We start from the raw sequence: 27,964 nt of genomic DNA on the forward strand, positions 1-27,964 counted from the left end.
ATTATTTATTTCTGTCAAAAATTAAGAAGACCAAAATGCAGAAAATTTTTGAAAAAGTCTGTGTTGCTTTTTTCTCTCTAATTTTGATTGGTTCCAAAGTTCTTCCGGAAATACTAAATGGGGGACTTTCGCCACCTATTTCTATAAAATGGAGACGCGCTTTGATTAGATAGGTAACACTAATTACCCTCAATTAGTCTTGGTAATTAACTTTTCAGGTCATGTTAGTTATATAATCAATAAAAATTTATTAGATCGATCAATCATTTGCTTGAAACTACAAGAGAAAATATCTATTTATAGTGAAGAGCTATAAATGGTGTTTTTCTATATAGTAAAAGGGATTGCAAAAGTTAAAGTTGGCAAACAATTTATCATGTATCATAATTTGTAAGCTAAAAGAAATGTTTCTTTTAAAACTTGCATGATTATTTTAAAACTCTGTGTGGGAAATCAAAAAATTGTTTTCCCCACTATTGCTATTCCCCACAATTGTATTCCCCACTATTGCTAGATTGATTTTATTTAACTGAATATAGATGTGCTTTAAAAATCAAAAAAAAAAAAATGTTATTTAAAAAAAGTTAATTTATTGCAAATAATTAAGTTAGCAAATTTTTCTTGTTTTCCTAAATTCTATAAAGTTAAAAAAAAAAATACTAATATTTTGTAAATTTTTTAGGGGGATGTAGTATTCTAGAAGCCTGCATAGGGGTTATACTTAAGGAAGATATATACTACAAATAGTGGTAGCTATTACATTCTTGATGCCTTGTTGGATAGAAAAATGTTTAAAACAAAAACATTTAACTAAACAGCTTTCAATAAACTTAAGTACTGACATTTTAATATTTTATAGTCTTTTTAAGCTTTTTAATGTTTTAATTTAATCTTCTATTTTATTTAGTGTTTATCTAATGTTTTAATTTAATCTTCTATTTTATTTAGTGTTTATCTAATGTTTTATTTTAATCTTCTATTTTATTTAGTGTTTATTTAAGTTTTAATTTAATCTTCTATTTTTATTATATTTATTTTATTTATCTTCTATTTTATTACTACTAATAATTGATCTTTTCTAAAATTCTTTTCTACTACTTTCTTCATTTCAATGCTGATTTATTACTACTAATACTTGCTCTTTCTTAACTTTTTCTCAAACTAATATCATTATTCTATTTCCAACTCTCACTATTATAAATATTGCTATTTTTTAATATTGTTATTATTATTATTGTTGCCATTGTTGTTACTATTAATATTATTATTATTGTTATCATTACTATTATTATTATTATTATTATTATTATTATTATTATTATTATTAATAGAATTGTTATCTTTATCATTTGTATTATTATTATTTTGATTATTATTACCAATAACTGGAGTTTTTATTATTATTGCCTATTATTATTACCGATACTTATATTACTACATTATTTACAATGTTGTTACTGTATATTATTATAATCTACTTCTCTTTTTTTGCTATATTTTAATTAGGTATATAAAAGTCTTTATTCTAGATAGATGTATAAAAGAAATTTGAATTATGTCCTAAATTAACAAACTTCTTACTTAATTATTATTCCAAAAGTTTTTCGTTTAAGTATTGTACTGTTTTAGTTTTTTTTTTATTTTTTTTATTTTTTGTGTGTGTGTTTTTGTGTTTTTTTTTATGTGTGTTTTTTTGTGTTTTTTGTTTTTTAGTTTGGTGTTTTAGTTTCTTATTATGGTGTTTACTTAAAATTAGTATTTGTACTATATGTAAATATTCCATAAAATGTAAAATCTATTTCAGAATACATTTAATTTGAATTTGAATTTGAATTTGAATTTAGATTCGATTGAGTTAACAATTAAAATATGCTAAATTGTTCAACTGAGCCAAATATAAAGCTTTGAACGAGTTAAAGTATTCAAAAGATTTAAAAAGAACACAATGGTGTTAAGTAAAACAACTTTTTATGCTTGTATTTTTATATCTAAGAGCATAACCATTTTACTTGGTTTAATTGACAAAAAATTTTAAAGGAAAAGAAATAATCACGGTTTGTAATGTTGTTTCATTTTTTTGTATATTTTTAAATTTATCTTTTTTACGCTCACCTAAGGAGGCTGAGACGGAGGAGGAGGGGGTGGAGGTGGAAAGGCTAGAAAATGTTTGGATGCGTTTTTTAAATTAAAGAAACTTCAGTTTTACTCATTAAAGGAAAAATTTTAACAAATTATTGGGACATATTAACGTTTTATAGGGTGATTTGGTTAAGAGTTGGGGCCTCTGATTCTTGAGTAATTGCAGAGCTACTCCATGTTAAGCCGGTTCCCGGCTCAGTGAAGTTATAAAATTATACATTAGTTGGTTTATATATATTTAATACGGTAAAAGTAAAATTTTTCTTTTTGGATTGAGAAACATTAATTATCATCAATTATCATTAATTAAACATTAATTATCATACTGAATGTATAATAATAAAGAGTACTGCATGTTATGGAAAAGACGAAACACATAAAAAAAATTTGGGGCTGTGATTATTTAGGGTTTAATAATTTTAAATGAAAACAACTTGTCTATTATAGTTGTTTTAAGTCCATAGCGTTCAAGCCCACAACGTCATTAGAATGCTGTCGCAAATATTTTCATCATTTTGACAATGAAACGATTAAGCATTTATACAATATGTTTATTTGTCCTTACTTAGAGTATTCAGCTTTTGTTAAATATCCTTATTTACTTAATGATACAAAAAGCTTTAGAGCGTGTCCCACGAAGTGTCCCACATGTCCAACATATCCGACGACGAGGATTTCACCAACAATCAAAAATCTTGCTTATAATAATAGATTGCGTTGAATTTGACAAGTTTAAAAAAAAGATAGGAACGTGGTGGTTTAGTTAAAATGATTGAGTAAAGTGATGAAATTGACTATACCAATTGGCATAATAAAGATTATAGAGTCACGCGTACCATACGCGTGGCCAGAATAAAAAATGCAAACATTTTTTGTCGTTAATTATAATATTTGTCATAAGCAGAGTTGTAAAACTACTAAATTCCTCCTTCGGAAATTTACATAAAAGTTTAAAAAAAGGTTATATAGACATAATTATTTCATAGACAAAACAATACATTTGATATTTAGACCGCCCCCCATCCTTAGCCCTAATAGGTATACCTATTAGGGCTATATTTTTACTGTGAATATTACTGTGTATATTTTTATACTGATTTTTTTTTGCGCCTATAGATGTAAAAAACAATCAGTATAAAAATATTGACAATTGTAGAGGTATTAGTCTTGGACGATGACTATTGCTTCATTTTCTTCGTGAACATAGCGGATGATTAGAGAAGTTTAGCCATTTTTGAAGAAGGCCTAGAGAGCAATCTATAATAACTAAAAAACACCTTCAAAACTTTACTATGTTCACAATAGCTTCTTTTACATGCGAAGCTAAGAGGTTAATGACTTCATTTTGGATATTTACACGGAGATTTTTAAACGTCTTTCTCCATCTTTAATTCGCCTTAAATGCTCCATCAAAATTGAATTAAAATCAACCAAGCAATCGAATAAGATCAAGGAAGTTCCTATCATTTTTGGTGTACAGCTTTGATAAGCTTCCATGAAATAATTGCTGACACTGTTCTCTTAAGAATGCTTCTCCACCTTTCTGCTTCATTCATAATTAGTTGGATAAAACCTTAATTGACAGCTGGTTCATTTTTATCCTGATTGTTGCCTCTATCCATTTCACAGAACAACTGAAATGAGATTTTTTTTTAGATTTATTTAAGACAATTAGCTGAACCAGTTTCTGGAGAGTTAACAAACCACCTCCTCTTCACTTATTCATTATTTCACGCTACCCTGTATTAAAGATCATTTAAGAAAAGGCGTTTTTTGGTTTTAAAATATTCTTTATTGCTCTTCAGGAAAAGTATTGAGTTAATTTTAATGATACTTTTGTTAATAGTCTCTTTCTCTTACAGTCAACCGTTCCGGCTAAGTGGATCATTAGATAAGTATCTGCAAGTGTCACATCTGCGTGAAACATCTGTTGTAATTTTGATACTATCATCTGTTTCAACTATTATAGGCTTTAGATTACATTCAGGCTCTTTATTTTTCTTTAATGCTTTCTGAGATTTTTGGCTACAAATGAGCAAGGATAAAGTTGATCAACATATGGCAAAACTAGCTAATGAAGTTAAACTACACAACAGAGGGTTATTTACATTATCTTCCTCTTGGTTAGATTAAGACTGAGTGGAGGTCTCACCAGATGCTTTTAAGTAACTGGAGTAAGAAAAACGTGTTAGCTTTGAAACTTTACTTAAAACAGCTTCATGGGCAGCTTCAGAGTGCTTGGCTAATTTTTTTCTTTGAGCTTTTTTTCTTTTTTTAAACATCTTCTCTTAGTTCAGTGTAAATAAAAGAAATCGTTAAAAAATATATAAAAAAATCTTTTTAAAAACAACGTTTTTTGAATGGACTAAATAAGTAAATAAATATATAATATATTTAAAGAAATTTTTAAAAAACAACATATTTGAAAATCGCTAAAAAAATTTGCCTTGACGCCCCCAAGGCCGTGACGCCCCGGGCAGTTTGCCCCTCTTGTTTCTCCTAGATATGGCTATGTATACACACACACACATATATATATTGCAATAAAAGTTCTTACTTAAAATATCGCATCCACCTTGTGCAGGCTTCTAGAATATAACACCCCTTCCCTCCCCCGACCTTTTCCCCCACAAGTAGTTTAGAAAGTATTGCAAACTATTAGAATTTAATATCTAGAAAATCACATCCCTTATGTGTAATCTTTAATATTATGTGACGCAGTATTTCAAAATCAAAATTTCATAAGTATGAATTTAAAATATATTACCATTTCATCCTAACTGCATTTGTAAAATATTATTTATAAACCGTTTTATGAACCTTGTTGCGTTTTGATTTGTTGTTTTTAATTGCGTTTTCAAATTTTCGTTATCTCGAACTGTTTATTTGGTCCCTTAAAGTTGTCTAATTGATTACTATTAAAATTCTCCGGTTAAGTCGAACCTCGGATACTCGAACTTTGTTAAGTCGAACCAATTTCTTGTCCCCTTTCAGCAAATTACTTCAATTAACTCAAACTTTTCGCGTGAGAAATTAAGAAAACTTTTTTCAAAAATTCAAAAATAAAATGAAAATAACAGTAGCCTAATATTTTCTGTTTTTTTGTTATTGTATTTAGATCTAAATAGAATAGATTGTTATCAGGCGTAAAATAATGCGATAATAAAACTGTTACAAATTATCATAATAAAATTTTAAAGTTGAAAAGCAATTATTTTATAGTTTTAAAATAATTTTGATAAAAGATCGCAAGCTTTTAGACGCTTATATAAAAAAAATCGCCTTAACTCTAACTATCTCATGCCAAAATTCGACTTAACAGCAATTTTAGTCGAACATTCATTAAGTTGAACCGTATTCCTTAGGATGTTTGAGTTATCGGGGATAAACTGTATATATATATATATATATATATATATATATATATATATATATATATATATATATATATATATATATATATATATATATATATATATATATATATATACATTTTAAACAACTTTAAAATGTTTTATGCAAAATAGAGTGCTCAATGTTCTTAAAAGAACAGAGCAGTTATAAATTAGTAGTGCCACTTAACAAATCACTTAATAAATTTTTTTTTATTTAACACTGAGTTCCATCGATGATTTTCTGTTAAGTCTTTATTGATGAAACACTGTGTTAAATGAAAAAAAATTTTGTTAAGTGATTTTTTACTAATTTATATATATATATATATATATATATATATATATATATATATATATATATATATATATATATATATATATATATATATATATATATATATATATATATCAATATAATTCACAATATTGTTTACAATATATTAAAAATTATTATTATTTAATTATATGTTTGGAGTAAAATAGCAAAATAGTTGTAAAAGAGGTATTATTGAGTAAAGACAAATTTATATAGATAGTAATGATTGAATAATAATATATTATATATTTATCCTATACTGCTGGTTTAGGTAGGCAGTGTGACTTTATACTGAAAAGGCCTGCTGCCGGGGGCTTTAGTACATACATTGACTGACAAATAGCCAGACTCGCTAAGGAGAGCTGCTATATCAACTAAGGGTTTAGCATATTTAATTAATGTAACAAAAAAATGGTAATAATTTGTTACACAAATATGCTAAAGTAGATTATATTTATATATATATATATATATATATATATATATATATATATATATATATATATATATATACAAATATATATATAAATATATATGTATATATATATATATGTATATATATATATATGTATATATATACAAATATATTTATATATAAATATGTATATATATATATATATATATATATATATACAAATATATATATAAATATATATGTATATATATATATATATGTATATATATACAAATATATATATATATATATATATATATATATATATATATATATATATATATATATATATATATAAGTATATATGTATATAAGTATATATATATATATGTATATTTATAAATATATATATATATATATATATATATATATATATATATATATATATATATATATATATATATATATATATATATATATATTATATATATATATATATCGTTTATGCTGAGAATTACGAGCTGCGCAAAATCCGGCAGACATTGATCAGTATTCTATACTATATTTAAACAATTTAAAGAATATGAAAAAAAAAAAAAATTAAAGTTGATTAAATCATGCTATAATAAAGTAAAAATTGTAATTTTTTATTAATATTTTGTTGTTTATGTTTACAATCTGGCTGTACTACACATCCCAGAAGCCTTTGCGTTAGCAATTACAAGAATTTAATGCAAATTTTGCCGAGTCGCACCCCACTGATCTAAACTACCCAGATAACTTAAAGTTCAACTCTTTTTTTATCCTAATTTTTACAAAATATAACAAATTATTGCATTAGAAGATTTTTTTTTAGCCTTACTAAAGATTTCCATTAACTCTTCACTACGTATATTGTGATGACTTGCACTTGCTGTCTTCTCGATCTAAAAGATCTGTTTAGAATATCTAACGCAGAATTATTAAAATTAAACGACTGAATTACAAATAATAAACTTTCATTAAATATTGAAAAAACTAAATTTATCTTATTCCACAAACCTAGTACGGGAGATGACCTTTTTTTAAAATTACCTAATCTCTTTTTGAATAAAAAAGTTAGTAAAGAGAGTCAACTGTTAACTTTCCAGGAGTGATTATAAATGAAAATATATCATGAAAATATCATATTAAATCACTTCAAATTTACTTCACCAAAATTACTCATAAATACCCCCAAAGTTTTCATGTAATATTATAGTTGTGTCAAAATCTTATTTAAAACTCAGTTCATTTCAAATTCATTTATTTATTTAAAAACCATTTATTTAAAAAAGTTTTTAAAAAAATATTATTAAAAATAAAACTCTTCTAAAATTCTCCGTAGAACAATTCAAAAGAAAATCTAAACGATTTCTATTAGAAAATAGCTTCGATCTTAAAAAACTTTTTAAAAATTAGTACATAGCATAATTAAACTGAAAAAAGTTGTCATTACTCACTTATTTTTGTTTTGATTTGTTTCTTATTTTTTTTTTTTAAAAATGAAAAACAGATAACTAAAATAAAATAAATTTTATTATACGATTTACTACTTGTAATATGTTGTATTTTACTATATAATTTTCAACTTGTAAATTTTTAACTTTTAAATTTTAAACTTGTTACATAAATTGAAGACAACAATGTAAACGGAGCTCGACTTCTTCTTGCTCCGGCCATTTATTATATTTTGTACGTTATTTTTTTTTTTTTTTTTTTGTAAACGGCAAAGAATAAAAAAAAAAAAAGAAGAAAAAAATGGTAGGTAGGACTAAATATTACATAAGAGAGATATGAGAAAAAATATTTTTTATTTTATTATATTATAGATATATAAACTATATATAGGTATATTAAAACTATATAGATATATTAAGTTATATTATAGATATATAAACTTATATTGCTATATATAAAAAAATGATGTAATGAGAGGGTTGTTATAAGGGTTTTTGCCGAAAACCTTTTTTACACATAAAAACAAATCTTAATTGCTCCACAATGTTAAAATCAGTCAACTTATAATTTTTTGTTTTTGGCTTTTGAAAAAAGTCTTTTATCGTTTACAAAGTCATTTTAGTTTTATGAATATCAGTCACTGTACAGTCACAGTAGTTTTAAAACACCGAACTATGTTAAAAATCCATAGACTGTGTAAATTAAAATTATATGAGATATTTACTTAAAACAAAATGTCTTCATTTTGTTTTCTGCCATATATGCGGGAAAATTTGTAAAGCAATAATTGTAAACAATAGTTTTTAATTATCTGGTTTTTTGTTTCCGTTTAAATTAAACGCAGAACTTTTTAATGAGAAACTTTTACTTTAAGGAGCGCCAGTTGACTGGCTAAAGGAGCGTGTGGGGTTGAGGCAGGGCTCGCTTCCCCACACCCTATACCGAATCCGTCACTGTATAAGATTATATCTCTATAACTCTTATACCCCCATGATATAATAAACTTTTGTCAAATACTTTCTTAGTCTTCAACAATCCGAACAACATGAGTAAGATAATTGCATATTTTTCAAGCAGAAACCATATGTACCATAGCGTTTAGTGAAAAAACAGTTAGTGAACTATCTGAAAAGCCTCCATATATAAATGCGTTCAGTAAAGCAACAATTTGTTAACTGACTGAAAAGGCTTCTCATACAAATGCGTCTAGTGAAGCGACTATTAGTGAGCTACCTGAAATGTCTTCTTTTTTAATTGAATTTAACAAGAAGAAACTATCGACACCAAAAATTGACTTTTTTATTCGCCCAAACATTATGTTTTTCCCAAAACAAAAATTGGATGTCGACATTGTTCATGCCAGCAAAATTGATTCAAGGGTTTTCATGGTTGCGTTTTAATGAAAGGTAAGATACATACATTTTTGATTTGTCTGTCAGGTTAATAGAATCTAAGTTAATTAAAAACTACTACTTTTAAGGTTTTCAACCTAATTCTTCGTTAAAGTGATTGCGTATTTTAGATTAACAGTGTCTTCTGCTACTATTGTGTTATTTAAAAAGGAAAATGAAACCTGAAAGATTAGAGAAACCTGAAAGATCAGAGAAACCTGAAAGATCAGAGAAACCCGAAAGATCAGAGAAACCTGAAAGATCAGTGAAATAAAGAAGGTTTTATATTAGCAAAGGTTTTTTTCATGGAAAAAAGCTCCAAAATGTTTTCAGACTTGCCACAATTCGGCATGTCATAAAACGGCCTCGTTATATCTGCTAAATTTTGCCCAATGTCAGGATATCTTTTAGAAGTCATTTGATGCCTACGTTACCTCGGACGACAAAGAATAACTTTGCAAGGTCAAGATGGGAATGACAATTTTACCTCACTACTGCGCTTACTTGATGCAAACTTCTTGATGATAGAATTGGTTACAAGTATACACATAACGAGATACAAAATGAGATTTTGAATATATTAGCTATTCTAACATTACAAGAAAAGTTAAAAACCATCCAAGAACTATTTTTTTCCATTATTGCTGATGAAGGTACTGACGTGAGCAATATAGAACAGTTATCGTTTTGTCGTCGAACGGTAGATTAATGTTTGAACCCTTTTGAAGGCTTCGTAGGATTTTACATGCAAGAACCATTGGTTTCAAGAGCCAGATTGATTATATTTACTTCTTTTTGGCATCAATCTCTCTTATAAGCTTAACGCCATGACTAATACCTTGTCAAAAAAACTTCAATCGAAAAATATGTCAGCAATCAGCGAAAGAAAATCTGCATAATTATTGATTGATGCAATAAAAAAATATGAAAAATGGTGACGATTTCCATTTTTTTTGCGGTGGTTAAGAAAGCAGCAAATTCAATCAAATCAATTGAAAAACCTACCTTTCCGAGGAAACGACAAAAGTCAAATGAACCATTTTTCAATACGTCATAGGTTACGAAGAACAAACAAGCCATGCCTATTACCCAGAAACAACGGATGATTATTTTATGCCAATATATTTTTAAGCTCTTGGCACAATTACAAATGCAATAGAAGATTGATTTAAACAACCAGCATTCAAGAAGTTAATGAAAGTTAAGAACGATCATAAACTTCTCGAATGCTGCTTTTTTAAATCAATCTGTTTTTGAAAGCCATTAACAAGACGGTTCTATCAAAGGAGGTTAAGGTTTTACAATCTAATTTCTATGGAAATTTTAATTGGAACCGTATAAAAATTGAGCTTCATCTTATACTTACATCTTCATTATATTTAAAAAATTCTATGCCGATTGATTTTCGAGATATATGCAAGACACTTCAGAATACGGTTAAAGAAATTCGCCCAAATGATCCAGAATATTCGGATCATTATCCAAATCGTGTTAACAAGTGGAGCTACATTGGCTACATTAGAACGCTCTTTTTTAATGTAGAAAAGAGTCAAAACGTAGCTCAGATCAACAAAAGTTTAAAAAAATATATAATTCCTTGTCAACGTTAAATACGCATATTGATATTGTCGATGGTCTATTTTTGATAGAATAGCTGAACGATTTAATGCTGCACATGATAAGCGCTAGAATTACTTCGGAACATTTGCTATAAAAGACCTTGATTAGATTTTTTATCACATTTTACAATTTTTTAGTATTTAAAGAAAATTTCCGAATAAAATTTTTATTTTAAAGATTGGAGAAAAAAGTTTTTTTTTTTGAAGACCCAAAAACATTTTAATTCAAGATAAATGTTTCACTTTAGCTCCTCCAATTTTATTGCACGCCGAGTCTTATGCATATATATATATATATATATATATATATATATATATATATATATATATATATATATATATATATATATATATATATATATATATATATATATATATATATATATATATATATATATTCTTGAATGTAGACATCATGTATGAGAGTATGTAAATTATTATTTTATAAACATCAATTAATACGAGTTTCTCTCGATACTAAATTTATTTTTATTAAAGAAATTTTCGCTGGATTGTTGTGACCAGCGTCTTCAGCTTTAAAGTTTTTTTAAAAAACACTTGAGTGTTTTTTAAAGTTTTTTTAAAAAACACTTTAAAGCTGAAGACGCTGGTCACAACAATCCAGCGAAAATTTCTTTAATAAAAATAAATTTAGTATTGAGAGAAACTCGTATTAATTGATGTTTATAAAATAATAATAATAATAATATATATATATATATATATATATATATATATATATATATATATATATATATATATATATATATATATATATACATATATATATATATACATATATATATATATACATATATATATATATATATATATATACATATATATATATATATATATATATATATATATATATATATATATATATATATATATATATATATACATATATATATATATACATATATATATATATATACATATATATATATATATATATATATATATATATATATATATATATATATATATACATAAATAAATATATCCGCATTCTTGAAGCCACTCCAAAGTTTTGAAAAGTTAAGCAAGATATACTGTGTGTTATTAGTTTCCAAACATTTTAAAAGGGAAAACATGGACACAATATTAAGCAAAACCAATGGTGCAGCAAAAAAAGGAAGCTAAAATGACAAGAAGAATGTGTTGCTAAAAGTTCCAAATTAACAAATTTTCTAAAACCAGTTGAAAAGAAATCGGATGATCAATGTACGTCAAAAGGTGAAGATGAATCACATGACTTAGAAAACAATGAAAGCAATCACATCAGAGATAATATTCAAGACGATTCTAAAGAGGATAAAATATTACATCATTGCGGTGAAGATTTAAGTAAAAATACAACAAATTTAGATAAAAAAAGATATAAATAATAACTCTAAGAGTGGTCCCAGTGAGTACGGTACGTTTTTCAAACGTTCTTTGAACGTTTTTATTAGGTTTAAGCCTAAAAAAAACGTCTAAGGAACGTTTTAAAAACGTACTGTGCCCACTGTGGTGGATTATTTTCCACTGAAATTGCAGTTTTCAGAACAAAATATTAACAGATAATGTTTAAAAAAAAGGTTTTAAAATCAGACTTCTGTTGGCTACAAGGACCTTTTAAGCAAGGTTTATCAAAAAATAATCGTAAGTTTTCCAAATAATTTTATAGAACTTCAACAATGTATGGAACGGTTAGGAGGTTATGGCTTCATCAAAACTGGCAAACTCGGGGAATTAAAGACTGGCAAGGTCTTTCAAAAAAATTAAAAGAACTGGAAAAAAGTCAGCATCATATGCAATCATATTGTATACATTATAAGTGGAAACAAAACGAAACAATTTATAAAAGCTTAGAAGAGAAACTTCGATACGAATCAAAATTTTGGGTACAAGTGTTAGAGCGACTTGTTAATATAACATTGCTAATGTAACTTATTAAAAATTGTTTAGCCTTCCACAATGGTAATTTTTCAACCCAAGTACATCTTTAATCAAAATATGACACCAGGGGCGTATCTAGGAAATGTCTACTGTGTAGTTGGACGTATCCAAAAAAAATTAGATAAAAGTTATTCAACTTCAAAAAAAGTTTTACTATACACATAACAATTAAAAGCAAACAACAGCAAAAACTAAACAAATTATGCACAGTTAATTATCTGAAACGGTTGGAAAGAAATTAAAAATTAAAATACGTAACAGAATTCCGGTTTTATAATTTTGCAATCATTAAAAAAAAAACAATTTAAATATTTTGATGGAGGTTGAACTAACTTTTGAGTTGTATAGCATAATTAGAAACTTGAATTGCCATTTTTTTAATTTTGTTATATTGAACTTTATTATTTAAATATTTTCTCTAATTAGTTTAAAAAAAATCAAAATAATTTTCAGTTTATACAAATTTTGGACTTCCCTTTTAACGTACACAGAGAATAAAATTTTATCAAATTTAATTGTTCAAACTATTATCAGGAGGCAAAATTAGCTAAGAACAACAAGTATACATTAAAATATATCAATGGACATCCCCAGTTTTTTTACATAAGATTGCGTATTTTTTTATTAACTTTCATTTTGAATTATAAATATGAATGAAAAAGTTTTAGATATTAAAAATTAAATTCGGACTGTCCTTTCAATATTATCCCCTTAAAATATACCCGCTTACTTCGATATGGCGCTTAATTAGCAAGTTTACATAGTACTTCAAACAAAATACGAATTGAAGTTAATGGTGTATAATTTTCTTTATCATAATATCCTTTAGATACAAGAAAGGAAGACAGAAAAATGATACAAGAAGAAGCTATTTAAAATTGCATCGATAAAAACTAATCTTTGCTCTTTGGCGTTCTAAAATAATCGAGCATTTGTGACAAGAAAATAGAGTTTCTATACCCAGATTATGGATTTATTAAGTATAAATTATTATATAACCAAATTGATTATCCCTGTACAAGACTTCTGAAAATTATTATCCTCGTTGTTTTTAAAAGGGCCTTTTCTTCTTAAGTAATGAAAGAATTTTAAATGTTTTGCTCTTTTCTACATAGTATTTTAATAAAAGCTATTATCGCTATATATAGTTATCACTGTCCCTTTGCTAGACCATCAGAGTACTGAGTTTAATACAATTTTTGATGATGCAACTTTAAAGTGTTATAAAGCACCTGTCTTTTAGTTTCTTCGTTCTAATCTTTAGTTTCTTCAAAAACGAATGAAGATATTCCGTGTTCTTATTATACTAGTTCTTATTATTTATTATTGCTGAATCAAAGGCTTCATTACCTGAGTTATACCTGTGAAAAATTTGGTTAAATTTCACTTAACTGGCTGAATTTCAAAAATGAGCTCCATTCTAATAATACTGTTTTAATAACAAGTTTTTAGCAAGTTGTTACAAATACTTGTGAAATGAGTTTTAATAACAATTCAAATAATTTCAAAAATTGTCTAGTCTACCTTCTGTTAAGCTGCTATTTTCATAGCCAGACATATTTGTAAAAACATTATTTGGCATTGTACAGTTATTACAATAAGTTTTTTGACTCTTTGTAAGTATTTATAAAGTTTATTATCAAAAATTTATTTTCAAAAATTTATTATCAAAAGTTTATTATCAAAAATTTATTATCAAAAGTTTATTTTCAAAAAAGTTTATTATCAAAAATTATTTACAAAATTGTATAAAAAATTTACACAAAAAAATTAATTTTTTTTTTCTTTGTGAGTCATTATGAACTTGTGAATAAATAAACAGGTTTGTTTCCAGATAGTTAATAATAAAAGCCTTTGTCTATTGTACTTTATAATTTTGATTTTGTTATAAATAAATCTTGTAAAATCTTGCGCCTATTATTTACAATTTGATTTTTATCTTTTATGGTAATATCGTCGTCTAAAAATTTTCCAACAGAAATCTTGTAACCTGCATATATTATACATTGCATCAACTAAATATTTTCAAAAAATATTTTTCTTAGTTTGCAAAAATCATATTTACAGCTTTAGTGGCCATTTTAGCAATACTATGAGTCATTTAAAGAATTATTGAAAGATTTTTATAAAAAAACTTGATCGGGTCGATATCAAAAAAAAAAAAAAAAAGTAGGGGCAGGGGGCAAACTTTTTTTTGGACAAAAAATTTACTACACACGTCCCTGTGACACTGTTATGAAACAAGTTTTGAACATGCTCCATGGAACTTTTAAATATTTAAATAATTAAAAAGAATTAAAATAAAATATAAAAACTTTGAGGGATGATATGTGTTTGCTGGGTATAATGGTATGATTTCCTTTTTTATTTGAATATTTTCATTTATTATTAAAACGCTATGTTCGTGACTAAATGTTTTTGTGTGTGCGTGACACGTTTTTATTTGTGAATGTTATTGAAAAATATTTTTTGTTTATTTATTGTTATTTTTTAATGAAATAATTATATAACTTTTCATTATTTTATTGTGATTATTGATATTAAGATGTATCAATATAATATTTATTAAATCATTGTTACTTTTTTTGCCGTAGTTGTTTTAGTTACATGATAGGTTGTTACGTTTTGTCAGTACATAACTTTTTGTAGCTTTCCTGTGTGTGCATAATATTCAATTGGTGTTTTAAAATTGATATTGGTTTATTATTATATAATTTTCTTATTATTCTTATAATTGTTAATTTATCATCATTATAATTATCATTATTATTGGTATTATTAATACTATTTCATGGTATTTACTTAAGATTAGTTTTTAACTACGTGTAAATGACCTCGATTGTAAGATCTTTTATCAAAATATATTGATTGATTTATTGGATTATATAAAAAAACATCAAATCTGCTTGAAAAGAATAATATAAAATTAAATAAATGTAGAGGGCAAGCTTACGATGAAGCAAATGTTGTGCGTGGAGCTTACAATGGTGTTCAGTCGCTTCTTAAACAAGATGAATCTAAAGCCACATATCTACATTGCGCAGTTATATCTACATTGCGCAAATTTTTTATGGGTATTGTGGTTTGTCCTCCTCCGGCTAATTGCCATACAGAGGCCACATACCCGGGCAAGCGAAGACAAGTTCAGCTCACTAAAGAGCATCATCACCCGCTTCTCTGACCAAGAGTAAGTGAGTTTAGGAATAACGAAGAAAATTTAAGTGAAAGTCAGAAGAAGTCTGGTTAGAAAGATAGCATTGAGAAAGCGGACAGATATTGCACGAGATGTTAGAATGTGCAATTCATACACTACACATAATTGGTATAAGCAACTTATTGTGCACAATAAAAAAATTTTATAGTGTACTTGATCTGGTATTCAAAACAATTTAAGTTGAAACCACCAATTAAATAGTTTAGTTTGTTTTTTTGGTCAGTTTTTTTTATAACTGTTGCAATTAAATAATTGTTAAAACATTCAATTACGCCAGAAGGTGGGCGATAGCAACAACTTAAAAGTATATTTTTAGTTTTTTTAGTTAAAAATTCGATTTTTAGAATCTCTTTATATATCTCTTTATATCGTCATCAGAAATACACATCAAACCTAGTAAAAAATTGAAAATTTTTATTTGAAAATTTGAAAACCTAGTAAAAAATTGAAAATTTTCTTTCATATAAATAAGCACACCGCCACCTCGCTTTTTCGCTTTCGCGCAAGTAATATTATTTTAAAACCAGGCAGGTGAATATTTGAATTAGAATTTACGTCATCAGAATCGCCATGTTTTGGCTATACAAATTAAATTAAAAATGTTCAGAAAATCTTTCATACATATTAAAAAACTTTCACAATTTTTTTTAGACTTCTTAAATCAATAAGCAAAACATTTACGGGTCACGCTCTAAGAATTCTTTTATTTCATTTGCTTAGAAAGAAGTGCAATTATTTTGAAATGCACGTGCTTCGCTAAAATGATATAGATCTGGGTCAGATCTTTTATCAAAAAACTAAGTGATTTCTTTGAAAAAAATTAAATGACATTAATTCAAAATCATTAACTAGAACGGAATCCATTTTAGTAATAAAAGAACTCTAAAATTCTAAAATGTTAGAAATAAAAGAATTACTCTTAAAAATCACGCGTTATCAATTTATTGTAAACAACTTTCGCATATTTACCTTTTGTTCGTAGTTCTTTAGCTTCTATAAACAATTTCTTTCTTATTTCCGTTGTTCATAATCTTCATTTACGTATATATGATCTGTCCAGAGTTTTAACTTCGAATAATTTTCCATTATTAAATGTTTATCTTTATAATTTAAGAATTTTACAAGTATAGTTCTGTTTTTAATTTTTCACCATGTTCTTATTTTCCTATTCGATGTGCTCTTTCGATTACAATACTCTTTTTAAAACCAAGTTTTGAATTCAACTCTTGTATTATTATATCGCTCTCTTGCCAAGTTTCATTATCACTTTCTTTGATACCACTAATTATATACCACTATAATTATAACATATAATAATATATCATATAATTGATACATATAGTTATATACCTGATATATAATTGATACATATAATTATATGCATATAATTATATAATTGATAGATATAATTACTAATACCACTAATTAATAATAAATTAATACAAATCGGTTTTGTTTGCGTTTTTTATGTTATTTTGTCTACAGGCCCAAAAATCAAAGTTCTGTACGTCTCGGGTCTTTTTAAAGCACGACACGGTTTTTAAAATTGGGAATAAAAATAGCTTCATTAAAATACTGAAGGTTTAGCGAGTATGTAACACAAGACTGCAAACGCTGCCTAATTTTCCTTTTTTTAAGTAACTAAATTTATTTTAAAAAGTAGCATTGTTGACGTCAACTTGTCTTGACCTCCCCCCTTCCCCGATCAACAAATGTCAAAAATGTTCCGACCCTCTTCCCCCCTATTTTGTTGATATAATTTATGAACAGCTGATGCGTCAATAAAAACACTTGTCGAGTGAGAATCGCTATATAGCTTGATTAAAGTTGGTGCAAATGTAGGCTATGGCCAAACAAAACTCAGGATAAAACCTCAGTCTGATTGGTTAACTAGTTAAGAATTGAAGCCAGTTTTAGTTTAAATATTGTTAGTTTTTTCCTTCTTATACCTCAAAACATTACCGATGACTGTGATATATTCGGTCACTATTTTTAAAATTATGGTTAAATAAGTGTTTTACTATGTATTACCAACAACTTTTATTGTAGTTGTTTTACTGTTACATGTAACACACTCATTTTGTAGTCCAAATTATTGATTTGCTATTTAAAGTGTGGTTTGACTTGGCTTATGCATAGCGGACAAATCTCAGCATTTTGTATGGTATACTTTACTGTCAAAATGCATAAAAATGCTAAAAAATAGTTGAAAAGATTTTGTAGGGATACTTACATAAATAAAAAAAATACCTGCTTCTCTTAAAACAGAAAAACTGTGAGAAAACAAAATATTTTTTAATCGGCTATGACAATTTACTTGAAAAATTCAGATAACTGACCGCTAAAAAGTTTGGTAGAAAGTCAATCTTTACAGATTAGTTGTTTTTAAACAAAGTTTGTAAAAATAATTTCATAAGCACAAAAAAGGTAAAATCTTTATCTAAAGAGAAAGATTTTACCCAATAAACACATGAACGTCTATTAAATGTTGAAACAGCGTTTCGACATTTAATAGACGTTTGTTAGAAAAAATGTTTAGTTTCGGTTGATCCATTCAAACGTTTAGTTTTGGTCGATCCATTCAAAATGAAATCCGGAATGACATTTAGAGCAAACAACCATTAAACGTTGAGATTAATTTTATTTTCAATGTTTTTATATAAGATAATTAAACATAGATAAAGCATTTAGATTTGATCTTTTAAAAATCATATATTAGCATTGAAAATTAACGCTTTTTTATAAAAAACAACAACAGAAAGAAAAAGAAAAGACTCTCAGACTCAGATCATTCAAAATACTGTTTATCATCAGCTACAATCTTCTCCCATCTTTCAGGTAGTATGCGGATTCTACACTGAAAAAATCTTGGTCTTTTGAGCCAATCCAGCCATCGACCGATTGTTTGGTATCGTCGTAAGAAAATCGCCATGTGTCATCAACCGGAACAAATGATAATCGGAGGAGACAACGGTGAATATGGCGGGTGGGGTATTACTTACTATTTGAGGTTCTCCAGATAGTTTTTTACAACATTTGCAACATGGGGTTGTGAGTCGTCATGTTGAAAAATAACCTTGTCATGTCTTTTGGCGTATTGCGGCCTTTTACCCTTCAATGCTCGGCTCAGCATGATTAAATGTCGTCGGTAGCGGTCTGCTGTAATTATCTCGTTAAAATCGTTCGGTTTAAGCAGCTCATAATACATTACTCCGAGCTGGTCCCACCAGACACATAGTATGAGCTTAAAACCATAAATATTCGGTTTCGTTGTCAATGTTAATGGCTCGCCGGACTTGACACATGCTATTCTAAGCTTAGAATTGTCGTAACGTATCCACTTTTCATCACCAGTAACAATTCGATAAAGAAAAACATGTCTTTTTTGTCGCGCGAGCAGCTGTTTGAAGGTAAAAAACTATCTTTCAATGTTCCTCGATATCAAATCAAACAACACCCAATTTCATTGCTTTCAAATCATTCCCAGTTGTTTTAAACGCCAAGAAACTGTTGGTTGATCGACTCCCGATGTTATTGCAAGCTCTTCATGTGTCTGGCATGAATCTTTAGTAAGTAATCCACCAGGATGTTCTCCATTTTCGAGGTCAAAATTGCTTTCAGGTAAAATTTATTTCAGTTCGATCGGGTATATACCTAGTAGTAGTAGATGCTGTAGCCGCCCGAAGACGACGAGTGTGTGTATTAATAACACACTTAGACAGCCGTGTCAGTTTTAATTTTATTTAAAAGGAGCCAATTGTCTAATTGTGCTTTAAAACTGTTTACTGACTTTGCATTGACTACATCTTTAGGTAGTTTATTCCATGGTTTTGTTATTCTGTTAGTAAAGAATGAGTGTCTTAAGTTGCACTTTGTTTTTTCGCGTTCAAACCTGACACCGTTTCCTCTAGATAATTGAAAATCATTAGGCTTGAAACCGTTTAAAAAGTCCACATTTTAAATCTTATTTAATAACTTATAAGTCTGGATCAAATCTCCACGAAGTCTGCGTTCACATAATGGGCTGAGGCCAAGAATCTCTAGTCTTTCCTCGTATTTCATTTTTGCCAGAGTCGGATTGAGTCTCGTAGCCCTGTGTTGAACTTTCTCGAGCAGTTCTATTTCTCCTTTAAGCTGAGGGGACCACACTGGAACCGCGAATTCAATTATTGGGCGAACAAACGTCACGTATAAGACTTTAAGAGTCTGCACATCCGGTTTCACAAATGTGTTTTTAATCATTCCCAGCATTTTATTTGCCTTCGAGCTGCAAGATATAATTTGCTGTCTCCATTTCATGTTTGCTGAGAAAAATACGCCTAGATCTTTTTGAATAGTAGTTTGTCCTAGGACAACATTATCCATAGAATAATCGTGTTTTGGATTGTTACTTCCATAATGTATTATTTCGCATTTTTCTTTATTGAATTTCACTAACCATTCTTTAGACCAGTCCCAAGCGCTGTTTATATCTCGTTGAAGACTGTTTATTTTCTCTATTGAGTTCACATCGATCATTATTTTGGTGTCATCTGCATAGAGCTTGGCTACATTTTGTATTCTATCCGGCAGGTCATTTATGAACAAAACAAACAATATCGGGCCAATTACCGATCCCAGCGGAACTCCGCTGTAGATATCGCGCCAGCTCAAAACAGTATCACCGTTGACTACGCGTTGCTTTCTATCTTTTAAAAATTCCTCGAACCACTTTAGCAGCTTTCCTGTAATTCCATACGCTTTTAATTTTGAAACGAGTCTTTTGTGCGGCACTGTGTCGAAAGCTTTCGCAAAGTCTAAATAAACCACATCTACCGCACGATTCAGTGCGATATTTTCTGTTAAATAATCCACAATTTCCATGAGATTTGTCGTGCATGATCTAGATTTAACAAATCCATGTTGACACTTCGATAAAAATTTATTGTTCGTAAAATGTGCCAAAAGTGAGTCTTTTATTATGCTCTCCAGAATTTTACACGGCACAGAAGTCAGTGATACTGGTCGATAATTATTCGCTTCTAGCTTACTGCCTTTGTTCTTAAAGATTGGGGTAATGTTCGCAAATTTCCATTGCTTAGGTAGTTCGCTCTTATCAATCGAAGACATAAATATCAATGTGATTGGCATTGCTAGTCCTTCAGCGCAATTTTTTAAAATGATAGTACTCAATTGATCAACTGAATTACCTGCTGAATTATTAATATAATTTGTCTATTATATGCAAGGGTCTGCGTCTCCTAAAAAATTTATTTCAATTCCAATACCAAGACAATGCCATTATAGTCTTGAAATGTTTCAAAACATATCAATACTTTTTCAAAGTGGTCTTGTTACATAAAAATAATTTCAAGAAAATCAAGACTTGACAAGACTTTTCAAGACCAAAAATTAAGTCTTGAAATTGTTTTCTAAATTACAAGACTTATAAATAATAAATAATAATTAATTAATAAAATAATAATTAATATATAAAATAAAATAATATATTAATAAAATTAATATATAAAATAAATAAATAAAAATAACAATTAATAAATAATTAACTTACATGTTATTATATTATTTATTATAATTTTTTTAAATGTTTTATTCATTTATTTAAACTTAATTTTTACGTGCTTAATTTAATCATGGACGTATAAGAGATTATTCTTATATCTCTTATACGTCCACGATTTAAAGAATTTGCAACGCTGCGCTTTAATGTCTTCAAAAACGTAAAGGCAGTTTTTGCAAACTTATAACTATTTAAAATGCGGCAATACACATAAAAATAAGAAGAGTGAGTAAAAATTTGGACAATCTAAAACACTCCTTTAATTGAAAGCGTAGTAATTAAACTGTAATACTAAAATAATTTTTGTGACGTCACAATAGACTAAACACCTCCCTCTCCTTATCACAAAATTTTGCTTCCACCCCCCGCCCACCCCGTGTCTTTCCTTTAATTAAGGTGACGTATTTATTGATTTTAATCAATAAAGTACGTCACGTTTATTGATTTTAAATCAATTTTCTAATTTAAAGACGTACTTTAATGATTTTAATCAATTTTCTAATTTGTGAACTCATCTTAGAAATCTTTCAGGTTGATTAGTCTAGTCTTGATTTAAAAATTACCAAGAAAAGTCTTGTTATTTCTTGAATTACTGGTTATTTTTTAAGGTTGGTCTTGATTCATTCAAGGCTTTTCAAGACAAGACTGAAATGGTCTTGTCTCGTTTTGTCTCGGTATTGTCTTGTCTTGTCTTGCTAAAATGAGTTTAACAAGATTTTTTATTTCAAGACGCAGACCCTTAATTATATGTTTAATATATACATTGGTATTGTGGTTCATCCTCCTTCGGCTAGTTGCAATATATAGAGGCCGCATACCAAAGCCCGCAAAGACGAGCTCAGCTCACTAAAGAGCATCATAACCCTCTTTGATGGACCAAGAGTAAGTGATTTTAAGAAGAACAAAGGATAGTAGAGTGAAAGCCAGTAGAAGTTGAATTTGAAAGGTAGTATAAAGTAGCGGACAGATATTTCACCGGATTTTAGAATGTGCAATTATACATTAATCGGTTATAACTAATAAATGTATTTATTACAAGTACAGATATTCTTGGTAGAATATTTGTTGGAATTTAGGAATTTGTATAGAATGTTTAATATATACATTTGTATTGTGGTAAGAGTATTGGTATTGTGGTTTGTCCTTCGACGGGTAATTGCCGTATAAAGGCCACATACCAAGGCCTGTCAAGACGAGTTTAGCTCACTAAAGATTGTTATAACCCGCTGACCCTGGGTTTCAAAAAAAACGTATTTTCAAAGAGATTTCAGAAAACATACATATTTTTATATAAAATTTATGAAAAAAAAAAGTTGTATAAAGAAGGAATAAGATTCTTCAAACAATTTAGAAAAAATGTTTCTTAGCAATAATATAAAATATACACCTGAAGTTTATGTAATTTATATGGTTTTTGGACAAAAAAGTAAATACTTGAACATCGCTTCCTATTAGCTTTACAAAGCAACTTGCCCCGATCTTCCCTAAGAAATACCTTTTTAAATATATAATTTTTATTAAATCGCAGCTTTTATTCATATGAATAGATTTTTAAAGTGCATTTAAAGACATCTGTACATTTCTTTTTTTTTTTGGTATTCATCAATGCACTTCGTTAAACAATTATTTATACCGATTCAAACTCCCTAATTACAAATTAAAGGAGGTTCAAAAAATTGAACTTCGTGTATTTCGAGCAAAGACTTCAGTTAAACGTGTTATTCAAAATAAATTTGTTTTAGCTACACCATCAGTAAGTATGAAAAATTTCAATGTTAAGGCATCTTTTATTATCAGTTTCCAAGGATATGCGTGGGTATCATTTGATTTAACTAGAAAGATGAAAAAACTATTTGAGTTAGGTAATACCAATCTCTCGATTGAAATAAACATAAAGTTTTCTGGTAGCTTTTCAACGATTGCAAAATTTACCAATCAAAAGTTATAACAAGCTACTCAGTAAATCATACAAGGTTAACAAGAGAAACCTCCAATAAGTATACTGACGTCGGGTGCCGTAAAAAAAATATGTTTTTGAAATTTAGAGACTACTCTGAATTTAGCAATCTTTTAATCCTAAAAAAAACCAATTTTTACCGATGTGTTGGGTGATGCACAATTCCATTTGGCAAAAGTTCTAAAATTATGAAATCCACTCGAACATTTTTTCAAGAACTAATTTGTTCAAGGCAAAAAGGTGTGAAATCAATACATCTTCCAACATGCTCTCCTTCAAGTTTAAAACCAATGAAATATATTATCTTTGAAAATGAAAAAGTTAAATTTAGATCTTGGGGTGACGCTGTTGTTAGCGAATGTTGGTGCTCATAACATGAAACTCCTCCTAAAATGTAATTTATAAAAAATTATATTATTCAAGAACATATTTAATATGAATATGTGTTAAAAGTGCCAGAAAAAGTAAAAAATATGTTTAATATAGATTGCTATAAAACTTGAATTTAGCCCTTAAATAACACCATCATTGTCCTATTTATAAATCACAAAGTTGTTATTTATTTATTTCAATTCATGTCTATTACCTGTAATATACTTTTTAAATTAGTTATAATAAAATTAAGTTTGTGTAACAGTTATCACTTTTGCCAGTTTTCTTTAATTGTCTTTTTGTTTGGGCTTTTTATGTAAATAAGCCTTCTTTCTAGATTCGCAAAGATTTGCCTTTATAAAAAGTACGTTACGTATACAAAAATCTGTGCAACACTTGTATGTATAACCAAACTAAACTTACGAGTAACGTACCGGAATCGCCGGATTTTTTCCGTCTTTTGTTTTATTCTTTTTTTTTTGTTAGTAAAATGAGATCAAATAAAGCTTTTGAATCTTTTAGTTGATTTTTTTTTACGGAAAAAAAGTGTCGTAGAGAATTTGGAGCTGTATTTATATATATATATTTTAAAATAATAGAACTTTATTTAAATTTAGTTTAAAAAATATAAATGAAAAATTAATCAAGTTTTTCATGGCATACAATGCCATGAAAAATTTGATTAATTTTTCAAACCAAGAAAGAATATCACGCATAAACAATACATTTTTACGAGCACAAAACAAAATAAAGAAGAATGTACTGTAAGTTTTGAAAAATATTTTCCTTTGTCGCTGAGGCAGTAAAGGAAAAATTCTGTAAGCGTATCACTCCATAAAACTAAAACAAAAACTTCTTAAAGATAGAGACAAAAATCTCTAAAATGTGTTGAAATTGGTTCCGAATAAAAGAATGACTGGAGCAAGTAGACGACAGAAGTTATTATCAAGCCCATATAGTAAACGTAGAGTGTCTTTACACATATTTGAATTTATTTAAATATTTACTATCTGATAAAATAAAATATTATGCTTACAATAGAATAAATAAAAATAAAAAAGAACTTTTATAAAACCAGATTTTATAATATAATTTGTTAAAGAAATGAACAATTAAAAGAAAAAGAAAGTTCAAAAAATAAGAGAAAGTGCTTGTCTTTACATTTAGTTCAAAACGGAAAGGATTTTATAAAACATATTTCATAAATGCAATGACTGAAAATATTATGTGTAAATTTAATTGAAAAAACAAACACTTTTGACAGTGGTATTTTGCGGAAATAATACGTACCGGAACGCGTTAGGTTACGAAGAATAAATAATACGGTTAGCCTTAACTACATTTAGGTTTTCTGATTTGTGTCCAAATTAATTTCAATGTTTTCTGAAAGAGTATACTTCACTGATCACTACGTATATAGTCCACCAAATCAGAAAACTCCTATAAGGTAATTATGGCACTTTAAAGATTTTTTCGAGCTTTTCTTTCGCGCCTTTTATTTTGCGCCTTTTTTTGCAAGTATTTTGCACCATTTTTTTGACCGCCTTGTTTTTATTCAAAGTTTTATTGTAAAAGTTACAGACAATTTATTGGAAATGAATAATATAGATGGTATTATGTTACATTACATAGTTTAAGAGTGAATAATCACATAATCGGAATGTTTTAAATCATCAAAATATTAACAAATATAAAACTAAAAACTATTTCTTCTTGAATTGAATCACTAAAAAATATCAACATTTAGATCAATATGTCCAAGAGAAATAAGATGTTTTCCATTACAAGAACTTAATGCCCTTACTAAATTATGTCCATAATTAGAATTATTTGCAGACACCCTGTACCGGTTTCACGAGGCAATTTTGAGGAGGAAGTGAACACTTTTTCCTGATTGCTCCAAATAAACTCCAAGGCCCATTTTTTTTGTTTTACAGAATTCAGATACATGATTGAACAGGATATGAAATTTTGGTGTTAAAGTAATACCATGTTCCAGCATCAAATTTTCATTTCAGGTTTTCAATTTTTTATTTTCGATATTAGTTTGAAAGTTTTCATCAAGTCCGGATCCAAAGCAAGACTCAACAACTAAATTTAACAACCTTAAGCATTCTCCAAAAGACTTTAGTTTAATTGGCAGATTATCATTAAAGACTTCCCACTTTTAAAAGAATTTTTCGAGAAGAATTTTCATTAAATTTTCCACTATGCTGACCGGTCTGAATAATTTGCATCTGTTCGTAAATCTTCTTCAGATTCATTTCCGAACAAATCCGCTCCATGTTATCCATTACATGGTTGACAGTTCCCTCTATAATATGAAGCTCCGGTAAAACAAGTCTACCAACAAGGAATTCAGAGGGGTTTCCATGTACTAATACAAGGTTTATACAATTCCTAAAATTTTGTGCACACTTAGGTTTTGAACCAGATTCTTTGAATTTTGTATAGTTGTTTTGACAGCTCTCGAAAGTTCTGCATGGAGCATTTGTCCAAGTTTCTCTTCTATCCCACTCACATACATAACAGAGGTGAATTGAACTGCTACTTGGAGATATATCTGTCAGAATTTGACTAAGTTTTATGCCGCATACCCCATTGTGCTCAACTTTTTCAAGATTTAATTTTTCAAATAATATTTTAATGTTTAAATATCTTACTGGGATTTCTGGAGCTACCAGAAAAAGAAATAAAGTATTTACTGACGAATCTTTAAATATTTTTTTTAGACCATCTTATATAAAGACCTGCAGGCTGATACCGGTTTTGTTTTAAGGTAACCTATTTCAACTTTGCCGTAATTTTCAAAAATTTTATTGAGATTAACTATATTTAAACAAAATTTGATAAAACCACTTCCCCCGTCAACAGCAATTTTTAGCAACTGATTCTTACAATCAATACATTTAAGATCCAGGAGTAGTTTAACAAAAAGAATAACATCATTGCATTACGCTACTGTAATATTTTTATATTCCAAAGTTTTATCTTTGTCTTTAAATTAAAATAAAATACTTTCTTCGGTAAATAATGGGAGAAGATAACTTTCCAAATCAGAGACACAGTCTTTCAGTCCAGGTTCCACAACGTTTCTTCTTTTTTCAACAACTCTGTAATTATTAATTTTTTTATATAATAAATTTTACTCCAAATATTGCATCATTTTATTGTGCAGAATTAAATTTGTATTAGTATTGTGATTTACCTTATCATAATAGCAAGTTTTATCATTTGATGGTTACTTAAGGAAAGAGAATTCTGAGTATAAAGAAGATTTTTGTGAGTAAAATTGGTTGCTTTTGGAGTATTCTCAGATCCAATAGATAGTTTCAGTTTACTAGCTCCTGTCTTCAATGAAATGGTGTTACCACTTTCACTACTTAGCTTTTCTTAAATTCCGCGAGAAGCCATTTGTTTCTTGATATCTAAATAAGTTACGAAACTATGGGGACTGAATGAAAAAGGTTTCGACAACTTTACATTTATAAAAAGATTATAGGTTCAAGACCTTACAAAGGTTTTTCTAAATCAAAATTATCATCTTTGATTTGTTGTTCTTAAGATTTCTTTCACTTATCTCTCTATTAGTAACGCAAATTAATACGGTTTTTCTAATACCTTGATATCCGGATGCAGCTGATATGTTATTTCCGAAAAAAAAAAATTACATTTACGAACTTGTTTTCTATAGAACATGGTATTCAACCTTTTACAGTCAAATAATCAAAGTTATAAAAAACGTTTTTTACCTAAGCGTTGTTGCATTGCATTTATGATGCAATCCTTTTTTAACTTTAGTCAGACAAGAACTACACCGCGGATTAATAGCTGCCGTTTTAAAACTCTTCATACCAGATTTTTTCTTGGGTATCCTTCCATGCGTTCTTGCGATTTTGCATATTTCACAGCTGCAAGTTTATAGTTTCATAAAATTATATAAAAAATTATAATTTTATATTTCTTTACAACAGATATACAAATAAAATAACATTTTACCCATTTCGTGTTTTTGCCGGTATAGTCATCTTTGACCAGTCAATATCAAAATTAATTTTCTGCCTGAGATCAACAACATTTGTTCTTTCAACTATACCCCTCCACCTTTAAAAGATAAGCTAGTACCAAGCAAAATGAGATTTGATTCATTTATCAAATCTTATTTCTTTGAGTTCAACAAGGTA

The 27,964-nt window shown here is 27.8% G+C and overlaps 1 pseudogene; it reads left to right on the plus strand.

Annotated features, from left to right (window-relative positions):
• The first annotated feature begins 22,807 nt into the window (after nucleotides 1–22,807).
• Nucleotides 22,808–27,070, plus strand: LOC136078501 (uncharacterized; annotated as a pseudogene).
• The last annotated feature ends 894 nt before the right edge of the window (nucleotides 27,071–27,964 follow it).

Source organism: Hydra vulgaris, chromosome 03 (genome assembly GCF_038396675.1).
Source record: "Hydra vulgaris chromosome 03, alternate assembly HydraT2T_AEP".
NCBI lineage: Eukaryota > Metazoa > Cnidaria > Hydrozoa > Anthoathecata > Hydridae > Hydra > Hydra vulgaris.